This window comes from Leopardus geoffroyi, chromosome A1, assembly GCF_018350155.1.
Source record: "Leopardus geoffroyi isolate Oge1 chromosome A1, O.geoffroyi_Oge1_pat1.0, whole genome shotgun sequence".
Taxonomy (NCBI): domain Eukaryota; kingdom Metazoa; phylum Chordata; class Mammalia; order Carnivora; family Felidae; genus Leopardus; species Leopardus geoffroyi.
The window spans coordinates 125891415-125910852 of NC_059326.1; the positions used below are offsets into that span (position 1 = coordinate 125891415).

The 19438-nt window shown below is 39.4% G+C and overlaps 1 long non-coding RNA gene across 1 annotated transcript in view; it reads left to right on the forward strand.

Annotated features, from left to right (window-relative positions):
* Positions 1-17639, forward strand: part of LOC123602019 — a 39839-nt gene extending 22200 nt beyond the window's left edge. Inside the window, exons 2-3 of the long non-coding RNA XR_006714318.1 lie at positions 13633-13670; positions 17603-17639. This is a non-coding gene — a long non-coding RNA (uncharacterized LOC123602019). The remainder of the gene's footprint in view (positions 1-13632; positions 13671-17602) is intronic.
* Positions 17640-19438: the final 1799 nt, after the last annotated feature.

The window sequence follows — 19438 nt, forward strand, 5'->3', positions numbered from 1 at the left end:
CATGTTTTAGGTAGCTTGCAATATTTTAAGGAAGTTTTTAAGTTAAACATAATTCTCCTATTTGTCAGGTCATGCATTTGGAACATGTACCTGATTTCCTATTGATACTCTGTCCCTCCCATAAAAAGTGCCAAGAAGATTGATCATACATTGTTCAAAACTTTGTTCCTAGGTGACAGTTCCTTCCTTACATTATAAAATCTGAGGTAATAAATGTGTCCCTTCCTTTTTTCCCTTCTGAAGATTTTGTTGGTGATTCAGAATGTGCATCTTGATGGTGCATTTGCTCAGTCATTAGGTAAACATTTAAGGAGAATCTACAGGGTAATAAATATGAACATAAATAAATAAAATGAACAGGGATTAAGAGAGCCGGCAGTGGTATTTATTGACTGCCTTCTGTAGCCCAGCATTCATTTTTTAAAAATATTTTTATCATTGAAAATGTACATAGATAAAAAAGTCAAATCATTTTTCAAGGCTTAGAATGCAGAATATTAGCCCCTGTGTCACCCAGCCAACTTCACTTCTCATCCCCTAGGGGAAATAACTTTTAATCCTTTTAGCTGTTTCTTCTGGTATTTGCCTTCATTGTTTTACATAATGTACTCTACTGTCCCTTTTTAACTTGTTGATTTTAGATCCTCCCTCAGAACAATGGGAGATCATGATTTAGCTTCCTTAAACAACTCCTCTCACCCCAAACACACACTTCTTTCTCTATTTTTATAATTGAATTTAAATTATAATTTTTGGCATATTAATATTCAGCTGCATATTGCTTTGTTTACATCAACATTATTCACAGTTAAGCCATGTAGACAACCTGGCCCTGTGGGGAAGGGAAGGGATCCCAGGACTTCGTTATTCCTTACAAAGACTTTCAGTGGTGTTCTTGCTTTCATCCCACCAGCACCCACTTCCAAAGTGCCTCCTGCCTCCAACTCCTGAGCCTTCTGAGATTCTGAAATGCAAATGAGCCTTCTTCATGACTTCATTCACTGGAGGGTTTCCATGTTGTTGGTCTGCCAAATCATTTACTGCTTCAGTCCACTGCTTTCCATACGTACATGTCTTTCTGTCTTATCTCTCTTCCCTTGCTTTCTTTGCCCTTACGGGTTTAAGAAGTTTTTTATTTATTTACTAAAATTTTAATGTGTTTCTGGAGTAAAGCATATCTGTTTCAATGTGCTGTATGAAAACAAAGTCCCAAATAATCTTTTAAAATTTTAGTTACTCATACTACATACCTTTATTAACCTCATTTTATAGATGAATAAATCAAGGATGAGAGAAGTTAAGCAACTTGTTCAAGGTTGTATAAATAGTAAGTGGAAATTCCACTTACCAATAAATTCTTGCTCTTTCTAGCACACTGCCTTTTACTGCAAGACAGTTCCTGTTTTAAGGAGTTTACAGTTTTTGCAGGGAGATAAGACAAATGTGCAGACATAAGAATACAATGCATTAAATGTCAAGAACAAGAAAAATGGCTCAGTGTGCAATGGGAATTTAGAGGAGAAAGATCTGTTTTCCTGCCCACTTCTTTGTGTCTAAAACTCCATTTGGAATTGAAGTATATGCCTTTCAGTACTGTAGGCACATTTCTTAAAGAAATCTTAATTTAATGGGGTTTAACCTCTATTCTTTGGCCACGTGGGATTCCATGAAGTCGTGGAGTGAACAGTTAATTTGTATGTTCACATAAATATCCTCAAGTGATATTTTAGGAAAAAAAATAAGGCAGACTTTTGATTGACTAGATATCTAAGAATATACTTGACTTTAAGGCATTCGAGAGGTCTTTTTTGACCATATTTATTCTTACCAGTGATGGTACACAGCCCTTGAACTTGTTAAATCTGAAGAGTGTGTTTGTTTTGGGGGCTCCCTTAAATATCAAAGATGGTTTATAAATTTATCCACATCTGTCTAGACCGAAAGTCTTTTTTTGTTTTTTTCTTGGCCAGTTAGGATGATTATCACTTAGGCTGCATGTAGTTGGTGGGTGAAAGGCACTAACTATACAGTCTCCTAGGAGGCTGAATAGTGAGTTGGTGTACTGAGCCTGGAGCCAATAGGGCTTGTTCTATTCCAGGCTCTGCCAGGAGCTGCTGTGTGACCTTGAGACATTTTACTAACGCTGTCTCCCTGTTTCATATTTCTAATCTGTAAAATAGGGAAAATCACAGAATCTGGTTCACAGGGTTGTTAGGAGGATTATTTGAGTTAATAGATAAAACAGATATGATGCACAAAAATAAAGTGTCTGGTGCACAGAAAAGACTGTCATCAACACTGCTCTCTCTAAGAAGCTCATGAAGAAGCAACCTCTGAGGGCCACATATGCTTCAGGTGCTATCTTGCTTGCTGGAGCAGAAGCTTCTTCAGTCACATGCTCATCACTTTATTTTGCAACCATTTATGCGGTGCCTACTATGTGCCAGACCTACTGCTCGGTGCTCAGGATATCATGGAGACCCAAATCAGACACACCCGTTCCTGCACAGAATCCTCAGCAACATGGGAGAGACAGTCACTCATCAATTAATTACACAAATAAATAGAGGATTGCACTTGCGGTAAGGGCTAGCAAAGGCAGGCTTCGTGACTCCTTGTTACATTTCGGTACACAGAGTCTCGCACCTGAGGGAGTAAAACTGTGTTACTTGAAGAATCCAGGAAGTGCTCTGATGCCAAGGAAGGGAAGGGCTGCTCTGTGCAGAAACTGAGAACATCCTGAGAAACTAATTAAAATCTTCCTTTTTGATTGCACCCTGGAGGATGGGAATCGCTTCCTCTCTTGCCTCGCCTTGACACAACTTGCTCAGGAGGAATGCAAAGGAGGGGTGGGATCTTCCCCAGCATGAGAGTGAAAGGAAGCGACATACCAAAGAGATGACGCTGGAAGAAATGCTGCAGCTGCTAATTCCACCTCCACCCTCTGGGACAGCTGCTTAGCAATATTTCAAAGGCGAAGGCAACTTACAGGAAAGGAGGGAAAAACTGCATTTAACAACTTCCTCGTCTGGAGGTCTGGATAAGACTGGAGCACATTTGAAAGCTGTATTTATGGCAGAAATATATGTGGCCTTACAGACATCTGTGCCTGGGATTCCCGCAGCCCAAGTGTGCATTTATACATGGAGCACTCAGATTTTCAAGGCACCTGGCAAGACAATTGAATATCGACCATTTGAATATATTGCTTGTTCATCTCATGTGCACTAGCTGTGCCAATGTTACCTGAAAGCTGTAGCTAGGAATTACGTCCAGAATTCCCTTTGCCTTTCTTCATTACCAATGCCTTGAAGGAGCAGTGTCTCTTGCTGAATTTTTAATTGTTAATCTCAGAAAAACATATGCCTTTCAGTATCACATAGCACGTGAAGAGAAATTGAGCTTCAGTGCTAGTAGGTACAGAACGTCCTATACCAATGTCTTAGAAGCAAACTTTATTTTGCTTCAGTTTGACCTATGCATGTATGTATGTATCTTCTGCCTCACTGCATCTCATTCACTTTCTCTTCCTTCAAGCTTTTACATTTCATTTCATACGGTTGGTGGATGGCTCTTCATTCAGCATGTAAAACAAGTGATTATTGTTTTGCAATACTTTGATAATACAATACTTTTTTTGAATACAATACTTTTACACCTACTTTGAGTTAGACAGGAATGTCCTTGAACTCATGAATATTCCAGTGTAGAAGACCAATGTGAAACACGTAATTAAATGTATAATGTGCGTCAAGAAAAGAGATATGAAGCGCACTTTGGAATCATATAGCAATAATAACAGTACCAGCAACTAAGATTAACTCATTGCTTACTATTCTAAATGATTTATATGTACTATTAATTTTAATTCCCATATGCTACCCATGATGTAGGGTACTATCACAATTTCCATTTTATAGATTATGAAGCTAACCCCAAACTTATTAAACACTGAAGAACTTTTTCAAGTCTGCACAAGAGAAAAGAGCTGACTGAGTGGTGCCTGGGTGGTTTAGTGGGTTGAATGTCTGACTCTTTATTTTAGCTCACCAGGGTCGTGAGATCGAGCCCTGCATCAGGCTCTGCCCTGAGTGTGGAACCTGCTTAATATTCTCTGTCTCTGTCTCTGTGTCTGTCTCTCTCTCTGCCCCTCTCCCCTGCTCATGACCTCTCTCTCTCTCTCTCAAAAAAAGAAAAGAGCCAACTGGGATTTGAACCCATGTGGTTTGAGTCCTGTGCTTCATGCCTAAATACACTCTCCTAAGTAAGAAAATTGACTCTGGTCTTCCTTGGATATATTTATTAAAGTTTGAAACGTGTATATATATATATATATATATATATATATATATATATATATACATATATATATGTATATATATATATATATAATTTTTTTGTGTACTCCTTTAATGAAAGAAACGAGAACAAATATTTTTCTCTTTAAGAAAGAAACTAGATTGAAAATAAAAATAAAATGCCTCTATGGGGCACCTAGGTGGCTCCGTTGGTTAAGCCTCTGACTTCAGCTAAGGTAATGATCTCATGGTTCGTGAGTTAGAGACCCACATTGGGCTCTCTGCTGTCAGCATAGACCCCGCTTCAGATCCTCTGTCCCCATTTCTCTCTGCCCCTCCCCCTATTCACATGCACACACATTCTCTCTCTCAAAAATAAATATTAAATAAATGCCTATAAATGTAATGCATTGGTATCATGGTGGGAGATACTAGGAAAAAAAAACTAGTGAAATTCAAATAAAATGTGGACTTTAGTTTGCTATAATGTATCAATGTTGGTTTCATTGACAAATGTACCATAGTAATGTAAGCTGGTAATAGGGAAAAATGGGTGAGGGTTATGCAGAGACTGTCTGTGCTCTCTTTGAAACTTTTCTTAAAATCTTAAAGTATTCTAAAATGAGTTTACATAATGAAAAAATAAAATAAAACGCCAATCCCTCCCTCCCCCAACCTGAGCTTTTATTAGTTGCAAACTTGCGAGTTCTCTACGATAGTGGTGCCTCCTCTCTGATGTCCTCCCTCTACTATGTAGACAGCGTGGCATCTTCAGCATCAGCCAGAGATTTGTGCATCTGTTTCCAGGTCTCTTTCTTGGCCAGGCTGGGCATGCTCTGCATTCATGCCATGCCATCCTCTGTAACCTGCATATCCACATCTCAGCATCCTCTCCTTGTCCTTTTCCTTATTGGTCACTGGATCCTTAGTTCCTATCCTGACTACATCCAAAAAAATCATGTCTTCACAACTTTGTGGGGTCTTCATGTGGCTGGTTCTAAATCAAGTACTGATATCTGGGGCATCAGATGTGGCCTTCCCTTGCATGGTTCTCCTTCCATGCTTGTGGAAGCTGTCAGACAAAAGCTTGGGAGACCCAAACAGAGACTTGCCTGGTCCACACATTCAGTATCCCGTTGTTGTTTTATCTTTTCTTATTGTTATAAGGAGTTTGAACACTCTCAATCTGCCATGCTGCACATAGCTTCCCAGAAACAGGATATAGACAGCTGGCTGAGGAACCAAGACAATAAACACCAGTTCAGTTCAGAATGTACAAAAAAGTGAGAACAACTTTGAGTTAGGCAATAAGCGTTATCTTCATACAGTTCCAATGGTTCTGCCTCTTAAATATTTCTCAGATGTATCCTCTCCTGTATCAGTCAGAGTCCAACTTGGAAAAGAGAAACATCCTCAAATATTTAAAAGAATTTTATACAAGGAATCAGTTACACAGGTGATGAAAGAGATCAGAAGCCGAAGGAGACAATGCAGCAACTCAGATGTTAGCAATAGCAGGAAGCCACAATCAACCTTGCGCTGGAGGGACAAAAGAAGGAAATAGGGTTCCCAGAACCTCTGGTGGGCGGACCCTTGGGCAGAAGCCAGAATGGTGGTATGTGTGCACGTGCCATAGAGGAGAGGCAACCAAGAAAGAGGATGAAACACATTGGATTCTTCTATCCTCCTGTTTCCCAGTCTCCTATTGTTAACTTCCCCTGGCCCAAACTAATTAGGAACGGGCCACCATGGAAATCCAGTAAACGGAGGAAACCAACCTTCCTTCCACACAGCACAGAGACACTACCTCGCTGAGATCAAGGACTCTGCTGTCTCTTTCTGGCACCATTACAGAATCTTCTTAATCCTTCCCTTGACTCTGTAATCTCAGTCTCCCTCCAATTCATCCTGTATATTTGAGCCAGCAATGTTGCTGAGATACCAATATATATGTCAAGCCCCTATTTAAGCTCTTAGATGACTTGATGCTGACTATCTGCCTGGGTCAAGCTTTTCAGCATGGAGTAGCCTTGTCTGGCTTTTGCCCCCCTGTCCAGACTCATTTCCCACAACTCAGTACATGGCATGGTTTCAGTGCACTGAAGATTGCCAGGGACACAGAGTGGTGTTGGCTACTCCAGTGATGATGTTCTTGTAGACTTTCAAAGAGACTGCCTGGGCTGAGCCTTGAGGTTGTCATGGAGGGAATGGCAGGAACAGCAGTCTAGGTAACATTGTCAAGCTATTTTCTGGAGCACATGAGGGGGGGCCTGGAGCACAGGACAGGACTCCTGGCGAGAGCATGTGAGGGCAAGTAACACTTTAGAGCCTTTGGAAGCTCCAGAAAAACAAATGGGAGGAGAACCAAAGGGCCTTGAGGGATGTCAGCTAATGGGGGCATGAGTCAGTGAGATTTGAGTGATTCTTAATGAAACCCATCTGTTGGGTTAAATTGGAGGAAATGGAGGTTATATTTGAGAATAGAATTGAATGTCCAAATATGTTGTTCAGGTTATTGCTTCTAAAGTTAATCCATCATCAAAAGATTTCTAGCAGAATGAATGAATATGAAGGGCTCGTTTCTGATAGGCATTATAGGCTATTTATCTATAATCTGGGGTGGGGCTTGATAAAAAAAGGAGGACATTAACACACATGAGGCTTTTAGGGAGTAATTGAGTTCTAGATGATAAGCAGAAAACAGAAGGTGGAAAATATGGGTTTGGAACATCAGAGAAAGTTTCAGTGAAGTTTCTCTAACCTCTAGATACTTAAAAAAATCTCTATTATACCATACATACCTATTAACCATTCTTTGCATTTCCTTCTAGTCTTGCTGTGATGTGAACTTCTCTTATCATGCAGTTAAAAGGTGATGCTACCCTTCAATATCAAGGGAAACCAAACATTTACTAAGCTAACATAATGTGTCAAAGTGTTGAACTGGGCAGATTACATAATGTATTTTATTTTGTCATAATTTTCCCGTAACAGATGAGGGAAAGGAGGCTCAGAGAGAGTAAGTCACTTGCCTGAGGCTGCATATCAAGTGCATGCATTGGTATTTAAATGTAGGTCTCCTTTTACTATGCCACAATTTTCACCTGTCACTAAGCAACCCTCATGATGAGTGCAAATAAGAATAACTTAGTATTCAGCTTTCTCGCCAGGAACATTAAAATAACATTTGGATGTATTTGTACACAAAATCACTCTAAAATCCTATATACAGGTTTCTAAAACATGGAATTCATTTTGAAGGTTTATTTTCCTATTGAATGATAAGGATCTTGCACCCTACATCTCTCAAAATTCAGGCCAAATCATGGTGCCCTTGATCTACCCAGTCTTTGGACTCATGTATTTATTATCATATCTTTCTGAGTCTTTGACTTGCATGTTGGGAGAGGTCCTCAGAAAGCAGATACTGAGATGGAGGTAAGTGTTTGGGGGCATTTGTCAGGAAGTGCTCTTGGGAACCAGCCCTGCGGAAGATAGCGCCAAGAAGCAGAGTTTAGCAGAGAAAAAAGTTAAACTGTGATGTAATATGATTAAGGGTCTAGAGAGTTTACTGGCGGCTCTAGTCCTCTTTTGTTCTGATTTGGGAAAGGAGGCTCTACATGTTGATCAGTTCCTGAATGTAGAAGACCAGTTATCAGAAGGAGGTGTAGTCTCATGTGAATTACTATTATTCAGGTGAGGGAATCCCTGAGCAAGACCCTCAGCCAAGGGCTGTTTTGTGGCACCACTTCCAGTAGCTGGGGAAATAAGTCCTTCATTCTCCAGAGGGCATCTGGGTGATACCTCACAACATTCACCGCTGTGAGAAATGTAATTCCTCATAAATCTGTGTATATACAATAAATGTATATATGTATTGAATATATAAGATGTGGCAAAATATATGAAAATATGCAATATATAAATAAATGTTTACTTCATATAATTATAAAAATATATATATATTTTATAGACAACTTGTTAAGGCATTAACTACCTGGATCAGGATGAAAGCTGGACTTTAAAAAATTAATATGTTTGGGGCGCCTGGGTGGCTCAGTCGGTTAAGCGGCCGACTTCGGCTCAGGTCATGATCTCAGGGTCCATGAGTTTAAGCCCCGCATCGGGCTCTGTGCTGACAGCTCAGAGCCTGGAGCCTGTTTCAGATTCTGTGTCTCCCTCTCTCTGACCCTCCCCCGTTCATGCTCTGTCTCTCTCTGTCTCAAAAATAAATAAACTTTAAAAAAAAAGAATTAATATGTTTGACAGTGTGGTTCCTACAAACTGAAAATGCAGGGTACCCCTCTTTGGTTCAAGAGGGAACAGAAGTGTATGAGACTTCTTGAGACCCACATGCTTCTTACCACCACGTGATGTATTGTTGCTGCACCAATAATAAGAATGTAAGTCCATCAAGTGATGTGGACTATGTACAGAGAATGATGCTTGGCTTATTGGCTGTTTTTACACATTTGCTTATTCTGAAGACCAAGAAAACAAACAGGTAATAAAATCATTATGTAGTTAAAAACTTAAAAAAACATGAATTCCTTGGAAACTGCATTGGCCCAGCCTCTGTTCACTTTGTCAACTTCTTCCTGTGTTAGCTATGCCCATTAATGAACAGTTGTACTAGAGATCTGAGAAGGCAAATATCTAACCACAGTCAATAAATGTAGAGAATCCTCACACGTCCAAGACAAAAAGAAGGAGATGCCTAACATATTCATCTCTTTTAGGTTTAGAAGCTTAAGAGACTCTGCCGTGCTGTCTCTTTTCCTCTGCCCATCCCTGTCACTGACTCAGCAGTCTGAATCAAGAGTGTTCCACATTTCTGTGGTTCCTTGAAGCACAGTCCCTAATAGCTGGTGCCTGAAGGGTATTTGTAACTTGCTCACAGTGATTGAAAGGGCAAGTGGCTTCAATTTGTTCATGTAGAGCTGTATCGTATGGAGTGCATACCTAGGATGAGCTGAACTGTGTGTTGAATTAGGAACTACGGATGCCCAAGGCAATCTGGAAAATGCTGGCCCTCCTAAAATGACAGTCACCTTCATTGTTGGCATTTTTCTTCCATTAGCCCTTTCCTGTGTTTTTGGGCAATGAGTGAGGTCTGATTCAGCTATTACCTATATTAGGATGTCTTAGTCACACCCAAAAGATGTGAATGAGCCAAATATGTTCTTTTTTAAAGTTTTTATTTGATCTATTTATTTATTCATTCCATCATTTACTCTTAATTTATAGTTAAATAACTATTTTGTTTTGTGGCCAGGTAGTACAGGTAATTGCTCTAAGGCTAAAGTACAGAACCGGTGTCATCATGCACACTGAATATTGAGAATTTAGATCTGGATTTTAGGATCATAGAATTCCATTTAGTCTGATTATTATAGCAATTGAATAGGAGGCAACTGTCTTTTTCTATTTATTTTCTTATTAATTTTTTTTCTAAATAATGTCATAATTCAGAAGGCTGAGTGTTTCTTGTTTCTCTTCTGCAAAGTCATCACTAGGGAAGGTGCTTTAATTCATTTTCTTTTGATGTGCTTTAACCTTCGTAAAAACTTGCCTCATCTTGCTTTAATTCCTTTATTAGAATTGCAATTTCATTCCATTTTTCTTTTTGATATCATTACTTACATACCAGGAGAATTTTATATTGATCCCCCAAATTTTGTCATCTTGTTTTCTAGCAGCTCACTTCTGAGCGTCAGTAGATTCAGTTCTCTTATTGGTTGGTTTTGTGGCCTTGGGCCAGTCAAACTCCATGAACCTCAACTTCTCCATTTGCAAAATGGGATAATAATACTTACCTCCCACACACCATGGGTGTTGTGAGAATTAGAAAGATAATGTTTACAAAGTGTTTTGTAAAAGCATAGAGCCTTTCATCTAAGGAAGGAGTTCAGAGTGTTATTATTTTTGTTGTTACTGATGGTCTGGTTCCCACATGGCTTTATTTTTATGGTGTACTTAACTGCAATAGAAATGAGAGATGATAAAGATTATAGCAGGTCATCTAGTTCAAACATATTGTGGAATTCTTCCCCTGCAACATGCTGTTTATACCTTACTCCTTCTATTTTTAAATGCCAAGCATCAAGCATTACATGGTTCATTTCTTCCTGCCGACAGCAGAACTCTTCTAAAGAACAATTTCAATGGCAACTTCCGATCTAAGTATTTTCTTAATGACCCAATGGGAATAACTCTTTGAGTCTCTTCTAGGGGGATATTTTTGCCCAATGTGAGGGCTACAATTATTTTCAGGGCCTTTTTACTACTTTACTGGGGAGATGGAGTCACAATCCATTAGCTCTCCTTCTGATGATGTTCTTTACACTGTTCATCTCAAACTTTCAATTTAGGAATTTCCTAACCATTGGTCCATGGAGCAGACCAAATCTTGTTCAGAGATATCTCATTTCAAACACAGTTAAATCACTTTAAATTCAATTCTAGAAGACTAATTTGAAAGAATGTGCTAACTCCAGTCTTGTGCACTGCACATCTTTTGCTTTTGGCAGGTCCATAATCTGTCATTGAAGATAGAGACATTCTAGCATATGATAGTACATAAATACTTATTGAATGGATAAATGGATAATTCATAATATCACATATCTAATTCATTGTGGGATAAACTATAGTCCTTTTTCCATGGGATAATCATAGTCCTTTTATTTTTTTAGGGTTATATATTAATATATTTATATTTACATAAAATAGTTATGAATATATTATATGGAAGTATCACTACTTAAAGTATAAATACAACTAGTATCTTGACAAAGGGACCCTCTACAATATACATACTTTGAAAAAATGTGGAGCATTTACTGTATATTAGGAGCTGAGAATATGTTGGAAGGCTTAACAAACGTATTTCTTTTCTTGCGGTGCTTACTGACTACTTCAGCCAATGAGAATTGGTTCTGAAGATACAATGATTACTTTCCCCATAGCCCCCCAGCAATCGTTTTTCCATCCTTTCACTGTAGAGAGTGAATTCTAAGATTAAATCAATACCCCAAGTATTTCTTTCCTGTTTTTGTACTTTATGGTAGTTTAATTACTCTCAAATAAACTAATCCTTTGGCTAAAACTAAATTTTATTCTATGTGCTAATGGTATTGTTTTGAATGTACTTGTGCCCAACAGAATCAGATTCATAGTGAGACTTTATAAGTGGCAAGATTTTGTTTTTCATCAATCCCTAAATTTTCTAAATCCAAAGATTGGAGCAGTAATTAGGCTTCCTTAATAAAGAATAGGATATGACTTTTAAGAGAGAACTCCATTCCAATCTCAAGCAGTCAAAAAACTAAAATCTAAAAAAAAAAAAGGGAAAAATAATAAAGCTCTCTCTTTTGAGGTACATGGGAAATTAAGAAACATAACTTTATCCAAAATTGCTCATTATTACCTGTTGAAATTGGATCAGAAAGCTTATGCTATTTGAAATCTTTTCATATGGCATATTTCCAGATAGTGAAATCATTGGTGGTCAACTTTTTGGATGCTTTGCTCTTTAATCACTTATGCCTTCAACCTGGTAGTAGCTGCGTAGTGAGATAGGTGATGGTAATTAGCTTGCTGAGTCAGTGGGAAGGAGCCCTGTAATATTGAATAATTGTTTCTTTGATGTATGGTGTGGTTAACATGCTTAAGATTTTTAACTCAGGACCATCTGGATGTTAGATCTGAGAAGAGGAAGTAAAATCAGTTTTATATACTGTGTAGAACATGAAATAACAAATCTCAGTCTGTTCTTTGCCATTCTTTTTCTTTACCTTTTCGTTTTTTTAAAAAACTTTATACCAATTAATTTAAGCACTTAGCAATCAAACATATCAAATAAAATGAAATCATTATAAGTCTGTGAATCACCTTACTTGTTATGATCTTTGTTCCAGATAACTATGGAACAAAAATCTGGACAAAAATATAAAGGCACAGTGACACTACCATTTTGGAAAGTAGACGTAGTTTATTGTCTTTAGACTTATATAACACTAATGTGTCAGCAATGGATTTAGCTTATTCCCTGATATTAGTCTCATCATGCTTTCATTTCTGTGAGAGATATTCCTGTTAGGCCCAGGAGTTGACTAAGGAGAATGTAGAACCTGGAGTTGAAAGTCATTAGTTTTGATCTTCTCTGTAATCACCAATTTATTATCATGAACTTTGGTGCAATGGAAAATTATTATCTCTTTATAGATCTCAGCAGTTTAAAATGGGAAGAATTAGGGCCTCCAAGGATTTGTGTGTGTGTGTTTATTTATTCTTTGAGAAAGAGAGAAAACACACACACACACACACACACACACACACACACACAGACAAGCAGCGGAGGAGCAGAGAGAGGGAACCATAGAATCTGAAGCAAACTCCAGGCTATGAGCTGTCAGCACAGAGCCTGATGTGGGGCTCAAACTCACACACTGTTAGATCTTGACCTGAGCCAAAGTCAGATGTTCACCCAACTGAGCCATCCAGGTGCCCCTGGCCCTTCGGGGGTCTTAACCTCTGCATCTCTTTCTTGTCCTTAGCTGCTGTCTTCCAGGTTCTTCTGCTTCTGATGCCCATGAGAACAGCAACAAGCTGGGATTTGGAGAGGCCTTGAGGACTCCTGCTATTTGAGCCTCATTTGTGGTTGAGGTGCAGACTGATAAGAGGAAGAATGATTTGCAGTGAGATGCAGGAGGAAAGAATGGATTCATACCATTAGATGAAAATTACAAAACAATAGAATGATAACATCCTGCAGAAAATGTCTTCATGCATGGGTTTGTGTCTCTCGTATAAGTGTAATTAGCTAGGATTCAAATTCAAGTTAAGACACTTTTTTTTTCTATCTCTACCACTGCAAACATAAATTTTGGTTTTCATAAAAATCACCAGTAGCTTTGTATGCCTTTGCCCAAAGACAGCTGAATGGTATTTACTTGTCTCTTGCTAGGACTTAGCATTGTTTGCAATGGCTGAGTGCAGTTGACTTGTATGAAAAGATTTCCGTATTGCGTCCTTGTTGGAGTGAACTCGGCAGGTGAATAGATGAACAGCAGCTTTTATCTTCCATGGTCAGATCTCACTCTCCTGAGTTGACTAGTATTTACCTAAGCCTCTCTCTACTTCTTCCTCCTCTCTCAGAGTTTGTTTTCTTGTTATCCCAACTTGGATGCTTGACCTACAACTCAGCTTCCTTGGAATTGTTCTTGGCTCACCTTGCGCATTTTTCGTTTCCATGATTATTTATTTCTTAATTTGAATGCTTCTCTTTGTTCTGTAACATGGCATTCACCACTGCTTTCCTGTTCTCCCCTAGGTTGCCCTTTGCTGTTGGTGTGCTTCCCACCTACACAGGTATGCAACACATTTCTTTATCTAATCTCTTGGCTTATCTGGCCTTTAATATTTTCTTAACACAGTATATAGTTCAGCCTTATTTGATTTATCACCAACATATAAACTCCCCCATAACCTCACATTTTCATTTGCTTCTGTGGAAGTGAATTCCTTCAGGAGAAACTGATTTTTATTCCCAATAAAGAAATAATATCTGAAGAGTTTTATAAATGGACCTTAGAACATCTCACAAACATTATCACCTTCATCTTTCGTGTTGTCTATATTAAAAAACATAGATGGAAGACAAGCATTCAATTTTGAGATAAAAAATTATAGTTACGGCCAATTGCTTACAACTAGTGAGTAGACAGTAATCCTTTGTACAAACAAAGGATAATATGTCTCCCTATTTTGCATTCTTCTATCTTTTGGAGGAACTATTTATATAACACAATTACATTGTTTTGATTCATTTCAGCAACACATATACAATAATTAATATATGAAAGTCACTCTAAGTCGAATATATATAAGACATAGAAGAATGGTAGTTGTCTTTGAGGGAGTGGGGAGACACCTACAGAGAGGCAGTCTATACTAAGTACTATGACAAAAGAAAGAACAAGTGTCCTGAGCCACAGATACACTAGAGAGTTGACTGGGTTGGTGTAGAGTACTTTGTGAAGGAGGCAGCTCTGGACTAGAATCATATGAAAAGAGGATGGGCAGAAATGTGCCTCTAGAGAAAAACACTCTGAGCCATATTCTCCCAATCCCTGGTCCACCATTTCAATGTCCCTTTTAAACACCAATATAGGGGCGCCTGGGTGGCTCAGTCAGTTAAGCGTCTGACTTCGGCTCAGGTCATGATCTCACGGTATGTGAGTTCGAGCCCCGCGTCGGGCTCTGTGCTGACAGCTTGGAGCCTGGAGCCTGCTTCAGATTCTGTGTCTTCCTCTCTCTTTGCCCCTCCCCTGTTCATGTTCTGTCTCTCTCTGTCTCAAAAATAAATAAACATTAAAAAAAATTTTTTTTAAATAAACACCAATATAGCTTCTAAAGATACTATCTTGCAAATTGAGAATACGTTGTTTTCTAGGAGCCACCTGAGTATGAATAGCTGTGCGGTATATATATAATAGAAAGTAATTATAATTTCACCTCTCAAAGAAATGAGTTTAAATATGATCATCACAAAATGATAGAAACTCTATTGACCTAGAAATTATAATGAAAATAATAAATGAAAGTGAGAGAATTTATGAAAATATTTGCTGGGTTTTAAGTTGTGTGTGTGCTTCACTGAGAAGCATATTGTAAAAATTGTTCACAGTGCCTTGTTTCCCAGTCTTGTGATTAGCCTCCTGAGGCAGTCACATGGGCTCACTTCCTCTAAATCAGTATTAAAGAAGAGTGTTTCAGGCAGACCACCTTGAGGTGATAATTGCTTTTCTCAGGAGATAGTCACATGTGTCAGGTCCTCTGGGAGGAAATGAATGAATTGCCTATTGTGCCTTAAAACTCAGACAAGAAATTTTAAAGATGAATTTCCAAAGTATTAAGGCTCAGAGTAATCACTGGAGTGTGGCAGCTAGCCTGGGGGGCCCCACCCTTCCTAGACTCAGCAATCTCTTCCCCTGTACAAAATTACATAAACATTTGAAGATTTCCTTCTGCCCTCAGAATTCGATTTGTCTGCCAAAGTTATGGTCATTTGGGCTGGAAATTTGGCTATTTGCAATATCTTTTAAGGCACCGGTAGCTGCATTCTTTCCTGCACTTGCTTATTCATGATCTTGTGATTCTCTGAGTCTCTGGGGCCTCTTGGGTCAACTGCTCTGAGACCTATCAGTAGGGAAAAGAGGACATGCTTATGTCATTTCTATCTAAATAGCAGGCCTCACTTTGGAGCTGACCCAAGGTAGCCTCTTCTGTATTCCAAGTAAAAGCCTTTTGCCAAATCTTGGTTGGGCAGAAACCCAGAGACTTGAGTCGTAGGGCATCCTTCTTCATGAGAATAATCAATAGATCTACAAAACATACAAGGTTGGTCACATGACCAATTTTTCTCTTTCCTACTACCCCCATGCCATTCCTTATCCCCTGTATCTTGACAGAACATCTACTATAGAGGAACACAAAGTTTGGGCAGCTTCACTCCCTCCCTAGTTCCATTAAATAACTCTCTTCTTGGCTCCTTAATACCTTACTACCATAGTGCTTTCAGAAATAAAAAGCATTTTCTTTTCCCAGTACACAAATGGCTCAGAATTATTTCTTTTTCTAGATGTTCTCATCTGTTGCTGGTTGGGTTACACTGAGAAATTTTGAAATGGAATTTTGAGGATAGAATATTAGTATAGAGTGTTCTTGGGGTAGCACCTCTGGAGGGCTGGAAAAAGCAACAGAATTGGAAAGAAGGATATGCTCAGCTGAGACACAAACACAACAAATCTTAGTCAATTCCACAGGGATGTCTGGAAGTAGAATGGCCCCTCATAGTTGCCCTGAGTTGGGCTAAGATGGCAGGCCTCAATATTACCACATCAATGAGTCATCGGATGTGGGCATCCTTAGCAAGGGCATCCCATGGTTGAGAGGGCTCTCTGTAGCTGAGACAACCCTGAGGAGCTGACAGCTTAGATGTCTGCTGGCTGAATTCTAAGTAGCTGGAACAGGAAGAAAGGAACATCTGGATGGTGCACAGTGATCACAAAAGCCTGCCCCCCTGCTCCATTCAGATTCACATTTCAATATTACATTTAGGAAGCAGCTCTTTAAGATTCTGTTGACTTCTCTTCCTGGGTTAAAGTATGAACAGCATGTTAGTGAGACAAACTATAGTCCAATGCTATAGCTGGCCTCAGTATCACAACTTACACTTAATGCCTCCTACTATTGATTCTCTGTTTTCCTCACTCTCACCTTGCATTTCTGTTGGCCTCAGTTGTTTACCTGATGGCGTAACCCATACCCTCACGCTTAAGTAGTCTCAGCCCCCATTCACCATGCCCTTCTCAAAACAAGATTTCTGCACTTGCCCATTTGCCATAATAACTGGGAAGGGGAGAACCAAGAGGTGCTCAAGTGGACCACCAAGTGGATAGCAATGCTACTATCTGATGATTAGTCAGTTACTCTGCCCAAACGATTACTCCTCCTCTTGCCAACTGGTTCCTAGGCACATGGAGACTGACTGCCAAGGCTATAGTAAACATTTATAATACAATGGGATTATACTCTATTCTTTGGATCAAGTATTCTCCCTTTAAGAACGAGCATCTTTAAATGCATAGAGCCCAGAGTTGTATAGAAAGGGCACACAGGGGCGCCTGGGTGGCGCAGTCGGTTAAGCGTCCGACTTCGGCCAGGTCACGATCTCGCGGTCCGTGAGTTCGAGCCCTGCGTCGGGCTCTGGGCTGATGGCTCAGAACCTGGAGCCTGTTTCCGATTCTGTGTCTCCCTCTCTCTCTGCCCCTCCCCCGTTCATGCTCTGTCTCTCTCTGTCCCAAAAATAAATAAACGTTGAAAAAAAAAATTAAAAAAAAAAAAAAAAAGAAAGGGCACACAAATGATTCAAGCATGGAACTGGGAAAGATGAGAGGACAACTTTTGTTTCCATGCCTTAGTTCCTAGATTCATATATTTATCATTTGGGAATATGACCCATATTCTTTGATTCAAAGAATATACTAACCTTGAAAGATGATACCCCATCCTAGTAAATCATTGGTCCTGAGTTGAAATTTCATCTGTGCCTTTGGAAGGATATTTCAATGCTCTATCTATGTTGTTATTTAGTACCTATTCTATGTTGGATGCTATTTGGTGGGCTTGATAAAATTATACAAAGGTTTTTATAATTTGTGTCCACTTCCATATGTTCATTCACATGCCTGTACCCTGAATTTCCTTGTCCCTGATTTTCCTATTTTTTTTCTTTCCAGGCCCTGATCAGCCCACCAAGCCAATTGCCACTACTCGTGAGTCTATATATGTATTCCCATCTTGTGTCGCTTCTCTTTCTCCACAAAGTAGATGGCTAGGTGCAGAGAAGTGACTTTGCACTTTCTCTTGAGGTCCTTGCTAAGATTCTAAATCCTGCAGGTTTAGAAAGTATACTGTCTTTCTTCTCTTATGGACCCAGTATGTCCTTGGCTTGGTTATGCTGAAAGTTAACCTTAGCTATTGGTCAAGTGACCTGATTGGGAGATAGGGATATATCCTGAAAGAAGCAAACATTATCTTTCAGAGGGAGACCTCTGCATTTTCTTCTTGCAAAAGTAGAGTGTGTTAGCTGTTGATAGTGGGGGTGCACTTTTTCAGCCTTATAGGCTGTCAGGGATCTAAGGATTTAGCATTTTTGTTGATCTCTACTTTAGATACTTATCTAAAGTATCTGTGTGAAGGTCCTATTCTCTCCTAGCCCGGGTCCTAATCTTGGCATGGAAGATCTGTTTTTAATTAGAAACTGAAATGAGGGCTCAAATACAGCCTCAGCCAACACCAGAGAGAGACTGTAGGCTGAAATGACCCTTCATAAATGTCTTGAGCTTGGCCAAGATGATCAGATATTTGTACTCCTGTGTTGATCAAGCATTGGATATAGGTCTAGGGAAAGGGCATTACCTTGGATGAAAACTCTCCAGTGGAGGCAATTTTTTAAAAAAGTTTATTTATTTTTGAGAGAGAATATGAGAGGGGGAGGGGCAGAGAGGGGGGAGGGGCAGAGAGAGAGAGCAGGAGACAGATAAATTGAAGCAGGCTCCCTGCTGTCAACGCAAAGCCTGATATAGGGCTCGAATCTATGAACCCTGAGATCATGACACAAGCTGAAGTTGGATGCTCAACTGACTGAACCACCAGGCATCCCCCAGGCAATTCTTGAAGGGGCTGACAGCTAACAGGTACCTGACAGCTCTCCAAGCAGTGGGGGCAATAAGTCCTCTATTGAAAAGGGATCTAGACATGAGAGCCAATCCTTTTAGGGAAGTAGCAATTTGAGGAACTTATGGAAGAAATTTTCAGAAGGATTGTGCCATCTCTTTACATGGCTCTGCCTTTGTACATTCTGCCTTTTCTGTCCCAAATGATCTTTTACCTACTTTTAATTCTTTTCTTAGCTAATTGAGACCTGTCCTATAAGCATTGGCTTCTCAGGGTAGCTTTTTTTTTTTTTTTTTCTCACCACCCTCAACCTCAAGGCTACTTGCCTAACAAACTTCCTGGCTGGTTAAATGATCCTTTGAGTCACCTTGATGTTTTTAACATGCTTCTACGTTAACTCTGTTAACTCTATTAGTCTGTTTGGCTGGTGTAACAGAATACCAGAGACTGAGGGGTTTGGGGAGGGGGGCTTATAAACAACAGAAATTTATTTCTGGAGGCTGGGAAGTCCAAGATCAAGGCACCAGCTAATTTGTTGTCTGATGAGGACCAACTTCCTGGTCCATAGATGGCTGTCTTCTTCCTGTGTCCTCACATGGCTAAAGAGGAGAGGGAGCCTTAATTGGTCTCTTTTATAAGGGCACTAATCTCATTCATGAAGGCTCTACTCTCATGACCTAGTCACCTCCCAGAGGCTGCATCTTCAAGTACCATCATGTTGGGGATTAGGGTTTGTTTTTGTTTTTGTGTTTTGTTTTGTTTTGTTGAGAAGTTAAAAAAATTTTTTTAACATTTATTTTTGAGAAACAGAGAGAGAGAGAGAGTGAGTGGGGGAGGGGGAGAGAGAGAGAGGGACACAGAATCCGAAGCAGGCTCCAGGATCCAAGCTATGAGCA